The sequence below is a fragment of the Rhinopithecus roxellana genome, chromosome 21 (genome assembly GCF_007565055.1).
Source record: "Rhinopithecus roxellana isolate Shanxi Qingling chromosome 21, ASM756505v1, whole genome shotgun sequence".
Taxonomy (NCBI): domain Eukaryota; kingdom Metazoa; phylum Chordata; class Mammalia; order Primates; family Cercopithecidae; genus Rhinopithecus; species Rhinopithecus roxellana.
In genome coordinates, this window is record NC_044569.1 from 62,985,535 (window position 1) to 63,005,377 (window position 19,843).

Genomic DNA, 19,843 nt, shown 5'->3' on the forward strand with positions numbered 1-19,843 from the left:
ATTCCAAACAATTTGCTGTTTGAAATTAAAGACCAACGACTCTTCTGTGAGACAATAATTCGGGTCATTTACATGAAAAGTCTTAAACAGCAAAAATGCTACTTGCAATTTACATCATACAGTGCTCCCATCACAGAGAACAATGGCTTCCTCAATGGAAGTTAACGCAGTAGAGAGGTATACTGAGATCTTTTAAACTTTTCAGCACACTTTGCAAATACTAACCAATCAATCAAATTTAAAATGAAACAGAAATGCTTCTTATGCTTGGAGTCATCACTGCTACTTGAGTGTTGTTTTGTGTTTTCAGATTCTCATCCAACAGGAGCGAACCTTTTTAAGAGGTTATGGTAACATTTTTTCAGATCCTTCCATTTTGTCCTATTTCTAGTGTCAGCACAATTAGCTTGACTTGGGGGTTTCTGTCTGGTTTTAAAAACCTTTCAATGGAGTGCACGTCTGTGAACAATAAAGGAACCAGGACACGGGGCTGGGAGAACAGCATACCTCATCTGGAATGGAAATCTATCGTCTCTCGCCCTTGCATGGGTCACGATTATACACCTCCGTGACCTTTAGCAGGCTTACATATGTATCTTTTTGTGTTCCGTAGGCTATGACCACCTGCTGTATGTACAATATGTGCTTGTTACATTTGTACACCATCTCCCTTCTAGAATTTAAAGACCTAGCTATTACATCTTGTTTACTCAATATCATTCCCCCATTAAGGGGAAAAAAAAAAAAAAACCTACATGAACTGAACATGCCATGTTTCAATCTGGCCCCAGTGGCTTTTTCTCTGAAAGCAAACGTGTGTCTTTTACACCAGGGCTTTCTCCCCACCCCAGGGGGTGTCTTCCATTCTTTTGTGGCTCAGTTGAAGGCGAAAAGGGCTCCAAACCACTAACTAACCAGAGGAGAGCCCCTTCTTCCACCTCCAGGGAGAATTTCAGATTTAATTTGTCTGAAGATAGCGTGCTCTCTTCTTACTTATTTGCCACCATTACGAGGAGAACAAAACACCACCTTGGCTTCAAGATCCTGGGTAGAGGCTCACGGTCTTTTCAACCATCTTTGGCGAGGCCTTGCTTCCTTCCACTCGAGTAAGTCGCGGCTTGGGGCCACGGAAAGGACTGGGTGAGAGCCCACAATGTCGTTGGAAAAAAGCAGCCCTCCCTGCGCCCCCTCACCAGCCCCACCACCCCGCTCCGCTCCCGGGGCGAAGCCGCGAGCCGGCGGCCCCATATGGGCGAGAGTTGGCAGGTCCGCGGGGCGCCTTCTCGCCGCCGCCGGACTCCGGGCTCCGCAGCGGCCGGGCGTCGGCGCCCGCCGGCCGCGGGGCTTCGCGCTGCCGCCGCCCGGCGCCAGGAGCCTCCCTTCCCCCACCGGCCGCCCCCTCCCCCTCGCCCGCGCTCCCTTTTGTTCGCTCGCCGCCCGGGCCGAGCCGCCGCCGCCGCCGCCCGGGCCCGCACCCCCAGCTGTAGGCCCCGGCGTGGCGGGCCGGCCGCCGCCGCCGCCGCGCGGCCTAGAGCGCGGTGCCCGGGGAGGCGCGGGGCCCGGGCCGGGCGCTCGGCGAGGCCCGGCGGCGGCGGCGGCGGCCAGGGAGCCCGGGAGGCGGCGGCGGCGGCGAGGCCGCTCCACCGCACACGCACACACAGACCCCGGCAGCGGGAACGCAGATGACACGCCCGTAACATGGAAGCCGCCGCCGCCGCCGCCGCCGCTCCGACGACAGCAGCAGCAGCCACAGCAGCAGCCGCCGGCGGCGCCGCGCTGAACAAAGGTCATCCGAGCTGCGGCCCAGACGCCCAGGCTTGACCGCCGCGAAGGCCAACCCCGGGAAGGGGGTGGGTGTGCGCCTCTGGGGGTGCGGGGCGGCGAGGGGCGGCCAGGGCGAGCGAGGGGCGCAGGGCAGCCGGACGCAGGGGCGCGGGTGGGCGCCGGGCAGAGGCGGGGCGCGGCCCCTCGTGCCCACTCCTGCGGCGGGGTGAGCGCGTGAGGCTCAGGCCCCTGGGCCTGCCCGCAGTGGCCTGTCCCACCCTGGCCTTGGGGACAGCCGGCCTTCGCGCCCCGCCAGCTGGCTTGGGGGGCCGAGGAGGAGCTGCCCCGGCTAGGCCCCGCAGGTTCCGAGAGGGGGGCCACGTGAGCGCGGCTCTCCTACTCCCCCCGCCGGCGCCGGCCGGGCACAGATGCGTTTCCAGAGGCCTCCGTGCCCCCTCTCCCACTGGCCCTGCCTTCGCCCCCCGCCCCCTCCCCAGACAGCCCCAGTTTTCTTCCCCCGAGGTGAAGGGATTTGGACTTCTCCCCCCAGGTGCTTGAAAGAAGAGAAGGTTGGAGGAGGAGGAGGAGGAGACTGGGGGGCTGCTGGTGGTGGTGACAGGGCTGGGAGAGAGAGGAGAGGGACGGAAGGGAGGAGGGGGCTGGGTGGGGTGGGGGTGACAGCAGAGAGGAGCCTGGTCAACAAGCCAGCACCACTGTGCTAGGAGGCCAGGCCGGCTCTGCAGCCGACGCATCCCGTGTGAGCAGACACACATAGCTCGCTTTCTTGGGGGCTCTTTGTCAGCCACCAACACAGAGAGCACACACTGACACACACGTACACAAAGATCTGAGCCAGGTTGTGGGAGGTAAGTGGGGGAAGGAGAAGGAGGGGGAAACAGTGTCTGCGGTGGGCTGTGGGGTGGAGGGGAGGGGGGATGGGCCCTGAGGGGCTCTGGGGTGCTTGCGAGGTGAGCATTTCCAAGGCTGTGTGCTCGTGGGGTGGGGGGACACACGATGACCTTCCCCTCCTCAGGAAGACCTAAGAGGGAAGAGCAACCCCCAGCGAGATGCCCCTTGTGCTGATGATTTTCAGGGACTTGTTGGCAACTCAGCGAGGGTTGCCATAGCTTTTTTATGTAGGGTGACCAGAACCGGCTGAAACTGGTTTGAGGCAGATCAGCTCCTGAACACAATGCAGTCACTGAGCTACTACAGTAGGATAGCAGCTTCCTCCCTTCATGGCAGCCAAAAGCAGAGGAGCTTGCAGGAAGGTACCATCCCTACACAGTATGTGAATGCACACTTAGACACCACACAGCACTGGTACGTGACTAATGGAGCCCTAAAAGATTCTGGGTAGAGAAGATGGAAAAAAAGGTGCAGGTTTGCAGGGTCTGAGATTACTTGGGCTTTTCCTGCCTTTTTCTTTTGCTTAAGGGATGGACAAGGAGCTGAGATTTATGACCCTTATTAGAGAAAAAAATGTGCCTTGCTAGGGTGGGGACACTTGGTTGATGGAGTCTCTCTCTCTCTCTTTCTCGGTGTTTTTAACAAAACAAAACCAAAGTGAACTGAGGGGTTTGTAATGGTAGTTTGTTTGTTGCTGGAGAATGCTACTTTGCATGCTTTTTTTCTCTTGCAGGGTATGTTCTGTTTTGTGCTTTTTCTTTTAGAAGCTACTAAAGGGTGTTGGGGATGCTTCTGACTATTATGAAGGCCAAAAGGTAACAATATTGTTCTAGGAAATGAGCATAAATGCATTCCAGTGATGCTGTTAGCCATACATGCTGTCTTTTTTTTCCTTGTAGGCCTGTTGACTGAGGCTGCTTTTAACCCTTTCCTATTTGCTGAGAATGCAGCCGTGTGACAGTAACTGAACATTGGTCTAAAGTCTTTCCAAAAGGTCAAGGTTCACAAGGTGAGATATGCTGTTTTGAGCATGAATTTAAATATTTATTTGCAGATCCATTTAGACACAGATGGACCGTGGATTGCTACCCAGGAGATAAAATTGGGTTCAGAGTGGAGAAGAAATGCTCTTAATATTATCCCAGTTTAATGGGATTAGAGTGACTTTATGATGGTATTGCGATCAAGGCGAAATCTGAATGCCTTCATTAAATCGCATGTGTCTGGGCAATTGGGAGAGTCAGGCCTGGAAGGAAGCGACTGTGGAGAATGGTAGGCGTCAGGGCCTTGTGGAGAATGTGCTGTTTTGCATAAGACGAAAGCAGTACACATGTGGCATTTTCCCGATGATGATAAGAAAAGGAAGGACTTCACCAAATCGAGGCAGCCTAGCCACCTTTGTAGGATTTGAGGAGTCTGAAGGTAGATTTGCCTTTTGTTCATTCATCACCTTTCTTTTACCTTGCTCTCTTGTGTTAACCTGAAAGGCTTTTCACTCCGAGTCAAGTGGTGGAATGTCTTTTATTGATTTTGGGGGCTGTTGACGGTGAGTTCGCCATTGGATTCTTTGTGGCATATGTTTAATGTGGAATACTAATGCAATACCAGGAGGAAGCCGGGTAGTCTGGCTTCATCTGTGAAAAGATGCCTGTTAACTCAAAGCTGTACTGGAATGGGTGGTAGAAAATGTCTGATGCCTTTAAAGATCGCAGTTGGGTTTGAGCAGGGATTTTAATGCACCCTCCAAAACCAGAGGTTGGAGTGGGGAGGAGAGAAGAAAGGAGTAAGGAGACTAGCAAAGTGAAGAACAAAGGCTGAGGGGGCTTACAGGGGAACACTCAACATTTTGCCTTGGGTTCCTTGTGAAAAGAAGTGCAACTTCCCCAAACAGGAAACCAGCAGCTCCAGAATGGGATCCAGTGTGATCTCAACAACAGATAGAACTGGTCCTGCCTTTCTGTTGGTTTTTGGTAAAAGTACAGTCAAGAGGAGCCCATAGAAGACATGATTGAAAATACAATTTTCCCCTCCTTCGAAGTGGGCATTTTGTTCCTCTCCGTGTTCAGCAGAATAGGGGCTTTTCAGCAATGCCGAGGATCCTGGAATTGGTTAAGTTGTGTGCTGGCAGTTGGTGGGCAGGATATCTGCAGTGAAGGACGTCAAGTATGCAAGGGTTTTATTGTTAAACTGTTTTTCATTTGGCTACAGAACATCCACTGTGTGATAAAACTGGCAAAAGGGAAACAAGAGTGCATGGTTAGCTCAGGATACTTTATGGAGTATTTAATAGAGATAAATGTAATCTCAGACGGATATACCAGTAAATAGCTTACATGATGGAACAAAATTCTTTACAAATCACTGTGCTAAAATTGGTTTTCAATTCTCCATCATTTCTGACTGCCAGAGGTTCTGTGGATGAGTGTGGCAGGAATATGCTTGCGAAGCAGATCCGAATCCACGCTGCGTGGTGTGCTGCTCCTGCGTTTCTGATGGCAACTAAAACTCAGATGGCTAGTATGATAAACCTTAATTAGCTTAATACAATAAGCTGTTTTATCATTTAGTCCTTCATTCTTGTCTTTTGAGAGTCAGTGACTTTTGTTTAACTTTGACAGCTAACCCCTTGCCACGGCTATACACTGCGAATATGTTTAAAAAAACCTTTTCATAGAGCATTGCATATCATGGAATGTTCTGGTTTTCTGTCTTGGTGGTTTTTAGCTTTGTTCCTCTCCCTCCCCCTTGAAGTCTCCTGAAGATAGCATTTGTTTTGCATTTAGACCAGTCTTTCCAGCTGCAAATGCTGCTGAGGGTTGGAGAGCTGGTTCTCTGGGGCGAGAGGCATGAGCTCATCTTGGATTGGAGCTTGTCTCAGGTGTTGATCTCATGCTGAGGTATAACAATGTAGCAGGCCCAGGCCTCCCTGGAGTGGGGAGAGTCTTCTGGGCTGGGGAATGTGGATGTGAGTGTGCAGGATGAGCTAGGGCATGTTCCTTCCTGGGAGAGCCAGGGGGGACCCGGTGCCTGCAGTTCCTGTCACTGTGGAGCCCAGAACCCAGCCCCTGGTCAGCAGTGCCTGTAGCAGGCTCTAAGGATGACCTACGGTCCATCCCCTCCGGAGCAGGAATGTGTGGGTTTGGCTGAAGAGGGCACACTGGAAATAAAGTGTAACTGGGTGTTGAACCCTTCTTGTTTTTATCCTTTGCCTATTCAGAGTCATTTTTTCCATGTTAAAGAACACTGGAGCCAGGGCGTTTGGAACTCTCAGCACACCCTGGTTCAGGAGCACACACATTCTCTTTTTCTTCTGCTCTTTTCTCTCAGCGATTCCCTGCCCCCACCCACCTTGACTCATTTGAAGGAAGGTCTAGGAAGGAGGTTGCCAACTTGTCAGTGGAATCTTCTGATGCCTTTGACTAGGAGTTAGAATTTTAGGGTTTGTGTTCTCCCATCTCCCATTTATTTCTGATCTTGAAATGTTCTCTTGGACTTTGCTGTGCAATACAGTCACTCTCCAGTTGGCTTGGAACAACCTTTACTGTATCCTTGGTAGAACGCCAACTGGCTGTTCACACCTGGAGCAGAGGTTGCCAGTACAAGGGAACTGACTCCTTCATTCCCCATCATTGACTCCTAATCCCAGGACCATCGGAACAAGAACTACTGACTTGATAAACATTATGGAAACACACACCTTTGTGTTCATTTTGTTTTAGGGCTGATCTTTAACCAAGTCATGGTTAAATAATTAACTTAAAAAAATTTAAAATTTGTGTACAGTAAAATTTACTCTGTGGTATACAGTTCTGTGGGTTTTGGCATATGTATAGAGTCGCTTATCCACCACCACGGGCGAAGCAGATCAGGCTGATCACACCAGAGCATTTCTTCTTGCTACCCCTCTGTAGTCAGCCTCTCCTACCCCTGGCATCCACTGTCCCACTATAGGGACATGGTTCTCTCTTCCTAGAGCTTGGGCTTTCCCAGAATGTCATACAGATAGCAAGATGCGTTTCAGATTCATCCATATTACTCTGTGTTTCGATACTTGGTTCTTTGTACATTGCTGAGTAGTATTCTGCTGTATGGATGTACCACAGTGTATTCATTTGCTGGGTGAAGGACATTAGGGTTGTTTCCAGTTTTTGGTAATTGTGAGTAAAGTTGCTGTAAACATTTGAACAGGTTTTTGTGTGAACATAAGTTTTTATTTCTTTTTTTGCTAAATGCAGTCACGTGTCGATTAATGCGGGGGGTACATTCTGATAAATGTATCATTAGACAGTTTTGTCATTGTGCAAACATCATAGAATGTACTTATACAAACCTAGATGGTGTAGCCTACTATAGCCTACTGTATACCTAGGCTATATGGTATAGCCCATTGCTCTTACGTTGTAAACCTATACAGCATGTTACTGTACTGCATACTGTAGGCATTTTTAACACAATGGTAACTATTTGTGTTTCTGACCAATCTAAACATATAAAGGGTATGGGAAAAATATAATATTATAATCTTATGGGATCGCTGTGTGTATGGGGGCCATTGTTGACCAAAACGTTGGTTTGTATTGCGTGACTGTTCTTAGAATTGGGATGGCTGGGATCATATGGTACATACATAAGAGTTAGAAGTTTCAATGAAAAGAAATTCAACTCATTGTAACTCACAAAAAAGATCTAGCCTTGACAGCTGCAGTTAAGACTCCCGGAGAAAGAGATCATAGTGAACATTGTCTGAAGACACACGAGAGATGATCACGATAATAGAACACTCTCTAATGGGATGACATGCTTTATAACCCTGAACTAATCAGAATTAGCCAAAAGTGGAAACAAAAAACTGCAAGTGGCAAAATATTCTTTATTTCCTGCAGCAATTATTTTTAATCTCTTCGGAAACAGTTGGCAGTCTAATTTTTACATTCAGGTTCAATAAAACACAAAACAATAATAGAATTGAAATTTTGGAAAGTGATACCACAGATCTTTGTTGAAATCTTAGTTGTGTTTAAACAACTTCTGAATTATAATTGATTTATGGACTGCCAAAGTATTGTTGTCATTTTATTAATAATATTTGAAGTTTTTCAGCTTTTATGTGTTTTTAGGAACCGAAAATGTTTAAGCAATATTCAGTGAAAGCAGTGAAGAGGGGAGATTTTGGAAGATTTGTTTGGAAGATTTTGGAAGATTTTTTTTTTTTTTTTCATTTTTGAGGTGGAATCTTGCTTTGTTGCCCAGGCTGGAGTTCAGTGGCGTGATCTCGGCTCACTGCAACCTCTGTCTCCCAGGTTCAAGCGATTCTCCTGCCTCAGCCTCCTGAGTAGCTGGGATTACAGGTGAGCGCCACCATGCCTGGCTGATTTTTTGTAATTTTAGTAGAGACAGGGTTTCACCATGTTGGTTAGGCTGGTCTCGAACGCCTGACCTTGTGATCTGCTCGCCTCAGCCTCCCAAAGTACTGGGATTACAGGTGTGAGCCACTATGCCCAGCCCAAGTTTTTTTTTTTTTTTTTTTTTTTTTTTTTTAAGGATAAAATAGCTTTCAGGAGTGGGAAGAACAGGCAAAGGTAATGGTGGTACAGACGAGGGAGGGGAGCCCAAGAAGTGAGACATGATGTTAACCTGGGGATTGCCTTGCCATTTAACAGACACTTACTGAGTGTTTAAGCACTGAGCATTATGCTAAGCATGGGGAGTGCAGAGGGAAAAGGGCCCCAGGGAGAAAAATCTAGTGGAAGGAGCCCCCAGAAACTATGATAGGAATGTGAATAGGCCATCTCATGCCAAGCGTCCACAGAGGAGCTGTGAAAGACCAGTAAGAGTATGTGAGGCAGGCAGAACCTGGGAGAGCGTGTAAGTCCATGCAGCACACGTGGAAAGGCCTGGGGAGAGCTTGGTGTTTTGAGTGGGATGTGGGCGTGCCAGGGGATGGAGCTGGAAGGCAGTTGAGGGCCACCTGATGAGGCCTTTTGGTGCAGTCCCTTGAGGGTGGACTTCCGTATAGGCAGGAAAGACAGACCTTTCGTTACAAAGGTCCTGTGGCAGCCCCATGGAGGATGGAATAGAGGCTGTACAGGCTGGAGGTAGGGAGACCAAAGAGGGAACCAGCAATCCAGGAGAGAAAGGATGAGGGCCTTTCATCCCAGGTGTTGTTTGTGGGGATAGAATGGTAGGTGGGGGCTGCTTCAGGGGGCCAGGTAGTCCCTGATTGGAGGAGTAAGGCTGCCTCTCAGATGGCTGTCTGGGGGTTGCTTGGAGACTGGGTGTTCCTGTCTTTGAGATAGCAAATTCCGAAGGCAGAATAGATTTGGAAGAGTGGAGGTGGAGGGACTTGATACAGTGAGTTCAGTTTTGGGCTCCAGTTGCCTCTGGCTCTGTGAGCCTGGAATTTAGGAGGGTTGCTTGGGCTGGAGGTCAAGATCGGTAGTAATGAGCATACAGCAGAGAGGATAGAAGAAAGGTGTTTTAAAAGGGGCTGGGTTTGGGTCCCCTAAGAAAATGGCTTATGTAGTGAAAACCATAAAAGAAGCGGCAAGGGTGGCTAAAGAACTTAGAACGTATGCTTTAGCAAGTTGGAGGGCAGAAGATTCCCAGGAAGGTAGAAAATGATACAGTAGCTAAAACCTGCAGATGCTGCAGTAGGTAATGGCACTTTATGTCTGTTATCCCATTTTTTTTTTTAATGATTATTTTAAACCTTTTCTTAGAGATGGCATCCTGCTATGTTGCCCAGATTGAACTCAAACTAGCTGGACTTGAGCTCCTGGGCTCAAGGGATCCTCCTGCCTCAGCCTCCCAAGTAGCCAAGTAGCTGGCACTTGGCACTGGCATGCACCACCGCACCAACTGTTATGTTACCTCATTTGATACCGAAATGATGAGAGGAGCTGTACATGCTTATCCCTGTGGTACCAGTAGGGAAACAGACAGAGACCCTCCCAGCTCATAAGTGGAAGTGGAAATGGGATTTGAAACATGCTCCTTCTCACTGTGCTGTTTTGCCTTGGGGAGCACAGTTGGTGCACTGAGGGGTGAGCATGGAAGCTATTTCAGTGTGTGGAGGCCAGGAGGTGCCCAGAGAGGGCACAGCAGGTGCTAAACGGCAAAGACACTGACGCCGTTCACGTTGGAGGTGATAGCTGATGACTGCCAGAGTGAGAATATGCAGTGAAGAAGTTTGAGATACACTCAGGGCTTTTGTATTTAGCCAGATTTTCCTGATTGTAGTCAGCACAGAGAGCAGAGCATCTGTATTTGCACCAGAGACAGCTCTAGAAATAGCATGTTGAAAAGACTTATTTTATTGGGTACTGGGGTGAGGATACAGATTAGAAGGGAGAAGGGCTAGAAAGATGTATTTGTTTTATGTATCTGAAAAGGCTGAGAAAATCAAAGCAAATTGAAAGTGGTGCCGAGAAGAATCTTTTGTTCCAACAATAAATAAACACAGTTTAAAGAATTCTTTGAATCATCTTCTACAGCAGGAAGTTCTAAATTCTGGCTGTTTTATAATGAGGGAGAGCAAATTCTGTTTAAATCTGGAGACTGAAATAAGTAATTTTTAGACGCAGAGCGGCTTTTTTAGCTGTCTCACATATTACGAAGGATCACTCTTTAAGGATGGTCTTCAGGGACCCCAAATGCAGATTTTGTATTCTTCTGTTTTCAGTCAGTTATTATTACAGCTTTACATAATTAGGGCTTTTAGACATCTTGAGTGATCCATGGAGACCTAAAGATAAATCAGGGTGTTGTGGTTCTTGAACTGTTTTCTTACCATCAGCCTTTGCATTTTGGGACACAAACTCTTCCTTTCCCCAGGGCTGACTCCCGGGGCTAGTAATGGGTATTGATTTTATCATTTTTCTTTTGTGAGAAACAAATGCTTTCCAGGGATTTGAATAGTAAGAATTAGATCATTGAAAAATCTAGTAAGGTTGGAAAATTCAAAGCCCTCTGTTGTAAAGGACCCCATAGCTGGAAGTACTTCACACATTTGTAGTTATCTCATTTTCTACAGGGAGCCCACGTTGGAGGGTGGGGCTATCAGGTAGCCAATAGCAGGTTTAGAACTGGAACCCAGCACTATAGTCCTAGCCCAAGACAGAGTTCATCAGTTACCTTCTCTCTGTCTTCCAAAATTTATCTTTGTTTTTTTTTTTTTTGAGACCGAGTTTTGCCCTGTCACCCAGGCTGGAGTGCAGTGGCGTGATCTCGGTTCACTGCAACCTCTGCCTCCCGGGTTCAAGCGATTCTCCTGCCTCAGCCTCCTGAGTAGCTGGGATTACAGGCATGTGCCACCACGCCTGGCTAATTTTGTTCATTTTTTGTAGAGACAAGATCTCTCTATGTTGCCCAGGCTGGTCTCAAACACCGGGGCTCGAGTTAATCTACCTTCCTTGACTTCCCAAAGTGCTGGGATCAGAGGCGTGAGTTACTGTGCCCAGCTATCTTTTGTTTTGATGGTATTTAATCTACCTTCTATTTATAATCTTTATGTGAACCTGAAAACACGAGTTGATTAAGCTTTACCCAGGTACTTGTTGAGAAGCTGGTCTTTAATGGTTTTGCTGATTTTTTTTTTTTTCTGAGATGAAATCTTGCTCTGTCGCCCATGCTAGAGTACAGTGGTACAGTCTCGGCTCACTGCAACCTCTACCTCCTGGGTTCAAGCAGTTCTCCTGCTTCAGCCCTCCCGAAAGTAGCTGGGATTACAGGCACCTGCCACCATGCCTGGCTAATTTTTTGTAATTTTAGTAGAGATGGGGTAACACCATGTTTCGATCTCCTGACTTCAGGTGATCCACCCACCTCAGCCTCCTAAAGTGCTGGGATTACAGGTGTGAGCCACCACCTGGCTGGTTTTGCTGATTTAACCTAGCAAGAATGGGAGAGGTAATTTGAAAACTGATTTTGCTTTGTGTTCTAGTGAAATCTGGGTGATGAAGGCCATTGAGATTTTCTTTTTTTTCTTTTTTGAGACGGAGTCTCACCCTTGTCACCCAGCCTGCAGTGCAATGGTGTGATCTTGGCTCACTGCAACCTCCGTCTCCCGGGTTCAAGCGATTCTCCTGCCTCAGCCTCCTGAGTAGCTGGGATTACAGACGCCTGACACCACACCTGGCTAATTTTGCATTTTTAGTAGAGATGGGGTTGCTCCATGTTGGCCAGGCTGGTCTCGAACTCCCCACCTCAGGTGATCCATCCGCCTTGGCCTCCCAAAGTGCTGGGATTATAGGCATGAGCCTCTGCGCCCGGCCAGGCCATGGAGATTTTCATTTGCCTTTGCCTGGCTCTCAATGATAAAAACCTGATTGCCTAAATGTCAATGATATAAACCTGTGTTTTGCCACTTACTAGCTGCAGGACCTTGAACAGGTTACTTAAATTCTAAACCATACGCTTCCTGAGAGTTGGTTGTTAGGAGTATTAAATGCATATAAAGTGTTTAGCAGAATATGTGTGGTAAGTCCTTCCTACAATCTTAGCTGTTGTTTTGTGGTCTTTGGTCTCTGTTTTGGGAGAGTAGCCTTAGTTCCAGCACTTTTTTTTTCTTTTTCTTTCTTGGAGGGTATTGTCTCCTGTCCTGCCTTACCTCATTGGCAAGTAAATTTGTTTTTCACCATGAAAACAGACTGTGTGTCTCCCTCCTTGTCTCTAGGTCTTCAGTTACAGCTACCCTATATCTGGTTAAAAGTGGGTGAAATGTAGGCACAAGGGTAGTGTATTTGTTCCTACTTGGCTCTACTTTCATTTGTGGTTTGAGAATCTTGTCTGAATTTTGTATTTATTTATATTTTTATATATATATATATATATTTTTTTTTTTTTTGAGACGGAGTCTTGCTCTGTCGCCCGGGCTGGAGTGCAGTGGCCGGATCTCGGCTTACTACAAGCTCTGCCTCCCGGGTTTACACCATTCTCCTGCCTCAGCCTCCCGAATAGCTGGGACTACAGGCGCCTGCCACCTCGCCCGGCTAGTTTTTTGTATTTTTTAGCAGAGACGGGGTTTCACTGTGTTAGCCAGGATGGTCTCGATCTCCTGACCTCGTGATCTGCCCATCTTGGCCTCCCAAAGTGCTGGGATTACAGGCTTGAGCCACCGCGCCAGGCCTTTATATATTTTTTTGAGACAGAGTTTCGCTCTTGTTGCCCAGGCTGGAGTGCAATGGCACGATCTTGGCTCACTGCAACCCCTGCCTTCCAGGTTCAGGCGATTCTCCTGCCTCAGCCTCCTGAGTAGCTGGGATTACAGGCACCCACCACCATGCCCAACTGATTTTTGTATTTTTAGTAGAGATGGGGTTTCACCATATTGGTCAGGCTGGTTTTGAACTCCGACCTCAGGCGATCCACCTTCCTTGACCTCCCAAAGTGCTGGGATTACAGGTGTGAGCCACTGCGCCCGGCTTGAATTTTGTATTTATAATCTAGTACTTGAACTTTTTTTTGCTCCTGGAAAAATTTTCCATTGAGTGACTGTACTTTGGGTTCATTGTCTGTGGGTGCAGTTTGCGTTGACCAAAGTTCAAAACAAAACTTGATTGTGAAAATATGCCAGGTTAGCAAAAGCCTATATTCTGACCCTTTCCCCCGGCACTTCACTTCCCACGTTTGTTTGACAATGCCTAGATACTTATATTCTGCACACTGGGATTTGGGGGTGATAGAAGGGTGAGTGGAGAAGGATCTATGAATAATTATTTTATTTCTGGAACTACTCTGTTCAGTGGTATGGTAGCACTAGCCACATATGACTACTAAGTGCTTGAAATACGGCAAATCCTAGTTGAAATAAGCTGTAAGTATAAGATACATATCAGGTTTTGAAGACATAATGGAAAAAAACCAAAATATCTTGTTAGTTTTTTATATTGATTACACGTTGAATTCATAACATTTTGGCTATTTCACCTTCTTCCCGTCTTTTTTTCTCCTTTTCAAAAAATTAAAATTTTTTTTCCTAGCGATGAGTGTCGTGCTGTGTTGCCCAGGCTGGTCTCAAACTTCTAGGCTCTAGTGATCTTTCCCACTCGGCCTCCCAAAGTGTTGGGATTATGGGCATAAGCCCCTGTGCCCGGTCCTTTTTTTCCTGTTTTTAAAATATGACCGCTAGAAAATGTAAAACTAGATACGTGGCTTTCATTACACTTCCCTTGGGCAATGCTGTTCTGGAATGGTGGGTGGACATTTAAATAGATTTAGCAATGAAATTTCTCTGGTGCCCTGCAGCATTCACATTTGTTGATAACTTTTAGTCTCTCCTTCTGTTGACAAAGATAGTGCTGGTTTGGCCCCTTTTTCTCTCTCAGGTGTTCCTAATTCACTTGTCTCCATCACGGGTCTACACAGCCACGCCGGGTTAGTGTTTGCTTCATTATGGAAAGGGAACCAGTGTTTCTCACAGGTTTGCTGTGTGCTGGATGCTTTACACTTACTATCCCCTGTAAGGTTATACTTCACATCCCTGTGGAGACTCAGAGCTTCAGTGACCAGCTGAAGAATGCTCCACTAGTGGGTGATCGACCCGAGATTTGAACCAGGGTCTGGCCAGCTTTGAAGTTCTTTTCTGTTTTCCACCACTTTGCGCGTCTTTTCCGTGTCAAAGCTCTGGCTTGCTGCTGGTGTTCTGTACCTCTCAGGAGCCCTTGTTGTACAGAGTGTGCTTCTCACACTTTAGTTTGCATACAGATCACTTGGGGATCTTGTTAAAATACAGATAATGTTTTAGTAGGGCTGGGATGAGCCCAAGACTCTGCATTTCTGAGTAGCCTCCTGGTGCTGTTGACCCTGCTGGTTCATGGCCTGTCACGCTCTGAGTAGCAAGGCTCTCCGCTCCTCCCTTGGTCTCGGACCTGCTTCCTCTCTGCTTCCAAAGTGATCGGATTCTCCAGGCTTTCCCTGACACCACAGGGACTTACCCTCTAGCTTGGCGTGTGGTGCTAGCAGTGAGCAGACATGGGGGCCAGAACTGTTTTTTTGATCACAGATGCCCAGTTCTGGCATGAATGCTAATTTCTGAGTACTCAAGATCTGACTGGATCCTGGGTTTATTCCTCTTTCTATGTTCCTGCATTACTCCACCTTTGATATTGTGATCCCTTCGACACTTGCAGTCTGATAAGATGGAAGATAATCTCAATATTGTGATTACATCCAGGAGATGTGGCAGAGGTGCCTGTTATGACTTCATGAAGACTGTCAGGCCTTAGATCAGCAGACAAGTGACTTTGGGCCTAGTGCAATGGCTCACGCCTGTAATCCCAGCACTTTGGGAGGCTGAGGCTGAGGTGGGAAGATCGCTTGAGGCCAGGAGTTTGAGACCAGCCTGGGCAACATGGTGAGACCCGTCTCTACAAGAAATAAAATTAGCTGGCTGTGGTGGTATGCACCTGTAGTCCTAGCTACTTAGGAGACTGAGGCAAGAGGATCACTTGAACCCAGGAGTTAAGAGGCTGCAGTGAGCTGGGATCACACTATTGCATTCCAGCCTAGGCGACAGAGTGAGACCTTGTCTCAAAAAAAAAGAGCAGAAAAGAAAAGTGACTGTGCCATGTTTGGTTCAGGGATTCAGTATCCAGTGAGAGATGCGGACTAAAGGCAGTTAGCCTGCCACCGTTTCTGCCCCTTTGCCTGATGAGGAATAGAGGTGACTTGGGAGTTTTCCTTAGAATGGGGGTTAGAAGAGCCGCTTCATGTAGCAGTATTGGAAAATAGCTAGTCATATCACCTCTCCAGCATGTGATGGAGACCCACCATTGGGTCCTTGGGTGAAGCTGTCCTGGGGAAGGTTGCCTTGGGGCCTGGACCAAACAGGAGATTGAGTTGCAGGAAGTAGTTCATTGTATTACGTGTTTAAACTCTTATGTGAGAAACTGGAAAATTTTACTTAGTGGGTTTATTTTACTTTGGGAAGGCACATTGATTAAATCAGCTATAGCAATAAAATGATGTCTGTTGCATGAGTTCAGTTACTTTCCCCATCTCTCTACAAGAAAGTCTGCCATTTCACAGACATTCTAGTTGAAATTTAGATCTTATTGGACATCTGGGCACTGATAGTTCTGTGTTATATGAACCTGGCATATTGAATTGGATTTATTAATTGTTGGCTAAGTCCGTCAGCTCCCTGTGCTATGCAGAATCCTGTGCCTGGCATGGTGACAGTATCTGCTGTGAGCCTGTGAGTGTGGCCCTTATGGAGTCACAGATTGTTGGAAGGGGAGTGGAGTGGGGTTTGGAAGAATAGGGACAAGGCTGGGTGTGTCCTAAGGATGGTCAAGGCTGTGGGGCCAGTCCTAGAGGAAGGAAGTGTAATTATGGAAGTAGTCACAGTAGGGGGTGAGTTCAGAATGTAGCTAGGGCAGAATGTTGCCATGGCATGCCAAGAGTCAGGTAAGTTACGAGTCAGAGACTGGGCAGGTTGGCTGGGCACGGTGGCTCACGCCTGTAATCCCAGCACTTTGGGAGGCTGAGGTGGGCAGATCAATAGAGGTCAGGAGTTCGAGACCAGCCTGGCCAACATGGTGAAACCCAGTCTCTACTAAAACTACAAAAAATAGCTAGGTGTAGTGGTGTGCACCTGTATTCCCAGCTACTCGGGAGGCTGAGTCAGGAGAATCGCCTGAACCTGGAAGGTAGAAGTTGCAGTGAGCCGAGATTGAGCCACTGCACTCCAGCCTGGGCGACACAGCAAGACTCCATCTCAAAAAAAAAAAAAACACCGGGCAGGCCAAAGATTATGGGTACAAGTCCAGTGAAATAGGCAAGGACAGGAACACATACAGATGCAGGACAGATAGCTGTGTGCAAGTGGAGGATGGCAGGAGTTGGCAGTCCGAGAGATCTGTGATCGTGGTGCTGACAGGAGAGACCCTCTGAAGGACCATGGAATGAGTGAGTGAGTTGGTGAATGAATGAAGACCATATGAGCTACCAGTTCCAGTGATTACTGTATAACTGCAGCCTGAAGCAGAACCAACTTCACCCAGCCTTCATGTGGAGTGGTGACTGAGGGCCCTGTGGCCCAGGTGGCTGAGGTGAGGGGTGTGCATTGGGAGAGGTAGTAGCTCCTTTCCTGGCAAAATTCATACGAGAAGGCTCCGAAAGACTAGGTTGTTTAGAGTTTGCACGATTTGTAGGACATGATCAAGCTATGCAGTAAGAAAGGCAGCTCATTCTGAGGCCCAGGGTTAGCATCTGTCAGGAGGACTTGACATCAGGAACTCAAGCATCATCTTGCACTAAGCTTACTCTGCATTCTTTTGAGGACTACATGCCCTTGGTTGTCTCTTTTGCTTCCCCCTTAGTAGAATTTCTTTCCTATACACATGGCCAAACAATGCTATTGCACAGCCCCTGCGTCTCCATGTCCTCATTTGAAATACTAGTGGACATCACCTGTAGTCCTCTGTCCTACTTGCAGTTCTCAAGGCCAAAAATCTCACTGGACCTGGTCTAATCAGCTGTGGAGGGAAAGGTTGTTCTTGTTCTTAACCCTAAATAGGCGACAGTAACCTTCAGTGAAGGTGGCCAGTGGGCTTGTGAGACATGCCCGGCTTGGCCTGCTATAGTAGGAGCCATAGAGGCAAATCTGATACATTAGCGTCTCCTGTGTCTGGCCAAGGCATTCCTCATTTTAAAATGTGATGCTTTCTAGAGAATGTCATTGTGAGAAAAAAAATCTTTGTTCAGACATTGGCAAAACAATTAAGTAAATGAGTAAAGTCAATGAGAAATGAGCTATACATGTTTATGAGGTAAGTGTAACAAGCTGGCGGCAAAAAGGCAATGCAAGTCGTGGCTGCCTTTTTTATTTTTTTGAGACGGAGTCTCGCTCTGTTACCCAGGCTGGAGTGCAGTGGCGCAGTCTCAGCTCACTGCAACCTCTGCCTCCTGGATTCTCGTGCCTCAGCCTCCCAAGTAGCTGTGATTACAGGCATTTACCACCACACCCGGCTAGTTTTTTTTGTATATTTATATTTAGTAGAGACAGGGTTTCACGATGTTGGCCAGGCTGGTCTTGATCTCCTGACATTGTGATCCACCTGGCTCAGCCTCCCAAAGCGCTGGGATTACAGGTGTGAGCCACCACGCCCGGCTGTTGGCAGCTGCCTTTGTCTGTCGCGTGTACTCTTGTTCACATATAAAGACAACACTGTTGGCCAATGATTCTTTTTTCAGTGGTAGAGATGGATTCTCCTTAGTTCATTCCATCTTTCATCTGTTCCCCTTACAGCCTTGAGCACAGAGTTGTTACTTGACTGTACTGTTTTGGGGGTGTAGTTTGTAGCTTTGCCTTAATTCATTATTGTGAGAAAAGAACTTACCAGTAAGTAAATTGGATTTGTGTCCTTAACTTTCAACACTGTTTTCTGACATGCTTATGTGGATTCTAGGTGCAAGGACAGGATGAATACAAAAAAGGGAAGGATTGGATCCAAACAGAGGTTCTGAAAAAGGTGTTTTGGTGGAAGTGTGAAAAAAGAGGGACGGAGTTGGACAAAAAGGTGATCCAGAGAGGGAATGGCGGGAACACTTAGTTAGCAGGAGAAGAAAATGTGTGCAGAGGCCACTGAGCATAGCTGTCTGACTCAATAGACATTTGTTTGCTAAGACACGATGAAAAGCAAGAGTTGCAATGAAGATAAGCTAATGGGTGACTTGGTCACCTTGGTAAAATGCAGCTAAGGAAACTGTTTATTTGGAGCCATTTTTGAGACCTAAGTCATTAGGCCTCAGAGCAATGCTGAAAAGTGGGTCATCTTATCATCTCACTTTATTCCTGAGGAACTTGAGGCTGAAAGAGGTTAATGGATATGCTAAGGCTAAGTTGGAGTTGGCATTTGTACCTGGGTCTTTCTGACCCTGAAGTCTACAACCTTTACCATTCTTTAATACAATTGCCAGAGTGGATGAGCTCTTTTGAGTGTGGAAAGTGAATCTTTTTTCTGCTTTCTGTTTACTCAGAAATCATCAAAACAGTATGTCTAGGTTGCAGTATTAGCTCCATAAATGCATAGCAAATGCTGGTTGTCTGAGTAATGTATTGGACTGAGACACTGAAGGTAGGAAATTTGGCCAAATGACTGGTGGAATTGTGCAAATCTGAAGTTCAGGGTATTTTATGGGTACATAGATGTATATTTGAGCCCTCTCATAGGTGTGTGTGTGTGTGTGTGTGTGTTTGGGGCCCCTCAGAGGTATATATCTGGCAAAATGCAAGTCTGGTTTATCTGACCAATGTTAATTTTGGAAAAGATTAATAAGCACATAGTTTAGCACTTGATGTTATACTGTGATTAGGCTTTACTGCTTTTGATTTAGAGGGCTCAGAATTTAAAAAAAATTCTCCTCTTTTAATCTTGAGTGTTAAGATATTACTGACTTCAGTTGGAGTTTCAAATTGAGCTATAACGTCTTTGGTTACACAGTGGTCTAATTTCAGGTCACTGAGGATAGGAAAAATCTGTTCTGCATCTGTTTTGCTTTTTTTTTTTCCTTTTTTTTGAGACAGAGTCTCGCTCTGTCACCTGGGCTGGAGTGCAATGGCGTGATCTTGGCTCACTGCAGCCTCTGCCTCCTGAGTGATTCTCCTTCCTCAGCCTCCCTGGGTATCTAGGATCACAGGTGCCTGCCACTATGCCTGGCTAACTTTTTTGTATTTTTGGTAGAGACGACGGGGTTTCACCATGTTGTCCAGGCTGGTCTTGAACTCCTGACCTCAGTTGATCCTGCCTTGGCCTCCCAAAATGCTGGGATTACATGCGTGAGCCACTGCACTGAGCCTGTTTTACTTCTTAAAAGACCTGGCTGGATTGTATATCTGCAAGGGGCACGTAAGTTGAGGATGCTATTTATCATATTGCATGTGGTTTTTGTAAATTTTGAGGACATCTATCTTGTTGTCACCTATGGCAGTCACTTTGTTAGGATTTTCTAACTTCTAAAAGGCAAAGCTCACCTCAGTTTGTCTTACTACAAAGTCTATGCTTTTAATCACCTACAGTGTCCTGTGGTTTATAGGTGTCATTTTTATAGCTAATTGGTGGCAGGCTCAAATATCTTTGAGGTTCAAAGCCATTGCTTCTAGGTCAACCAGTATTTCTCCTATTCTCAAGAGCCATGAGGTATTTCTTGCTTCAGGAGACTGATGTGG

At 46.9% G+C, this 19,843-nt stretch overlaps 1 protein-coding gene across 11 annotated transcripts in view; it reads left to right on the forward strand.

Annotated features, from left to right (window-relative positions):
- The first annotated feature begins 917 nt into the window (after window positions 1-917).
- ZNF532 (zinc finger protein 532) overlaps window positions 918-19,843 on the forward strand; it is a 129,764-nt gene continuing 110,838 nt past the window's right edge. For 5 of the 11 annotated variants that reach the window (XM_030926053.1, XM_030926055.1, XM_030926056.1 and 2 more), the window contains exons 1-3: window positions 1,558-1,850; window positions 2,877-3,488; window positions 3,573-3,682. The gene's annotated coding sequence lies outside the window, so the exon portion shown is untranslated. Of the gene's footprint in view, window positions 1,107-1,557; window positions 1,851-2,724; window positions 3,489-3,572; window positions 3,683-19,843 lie in introns of those variants that run through there. The other 6 variants (XM_030926045.1, XM_030926046.1, XM_030926047.1 and 3 more) reach the window with 6 other exon arrangements.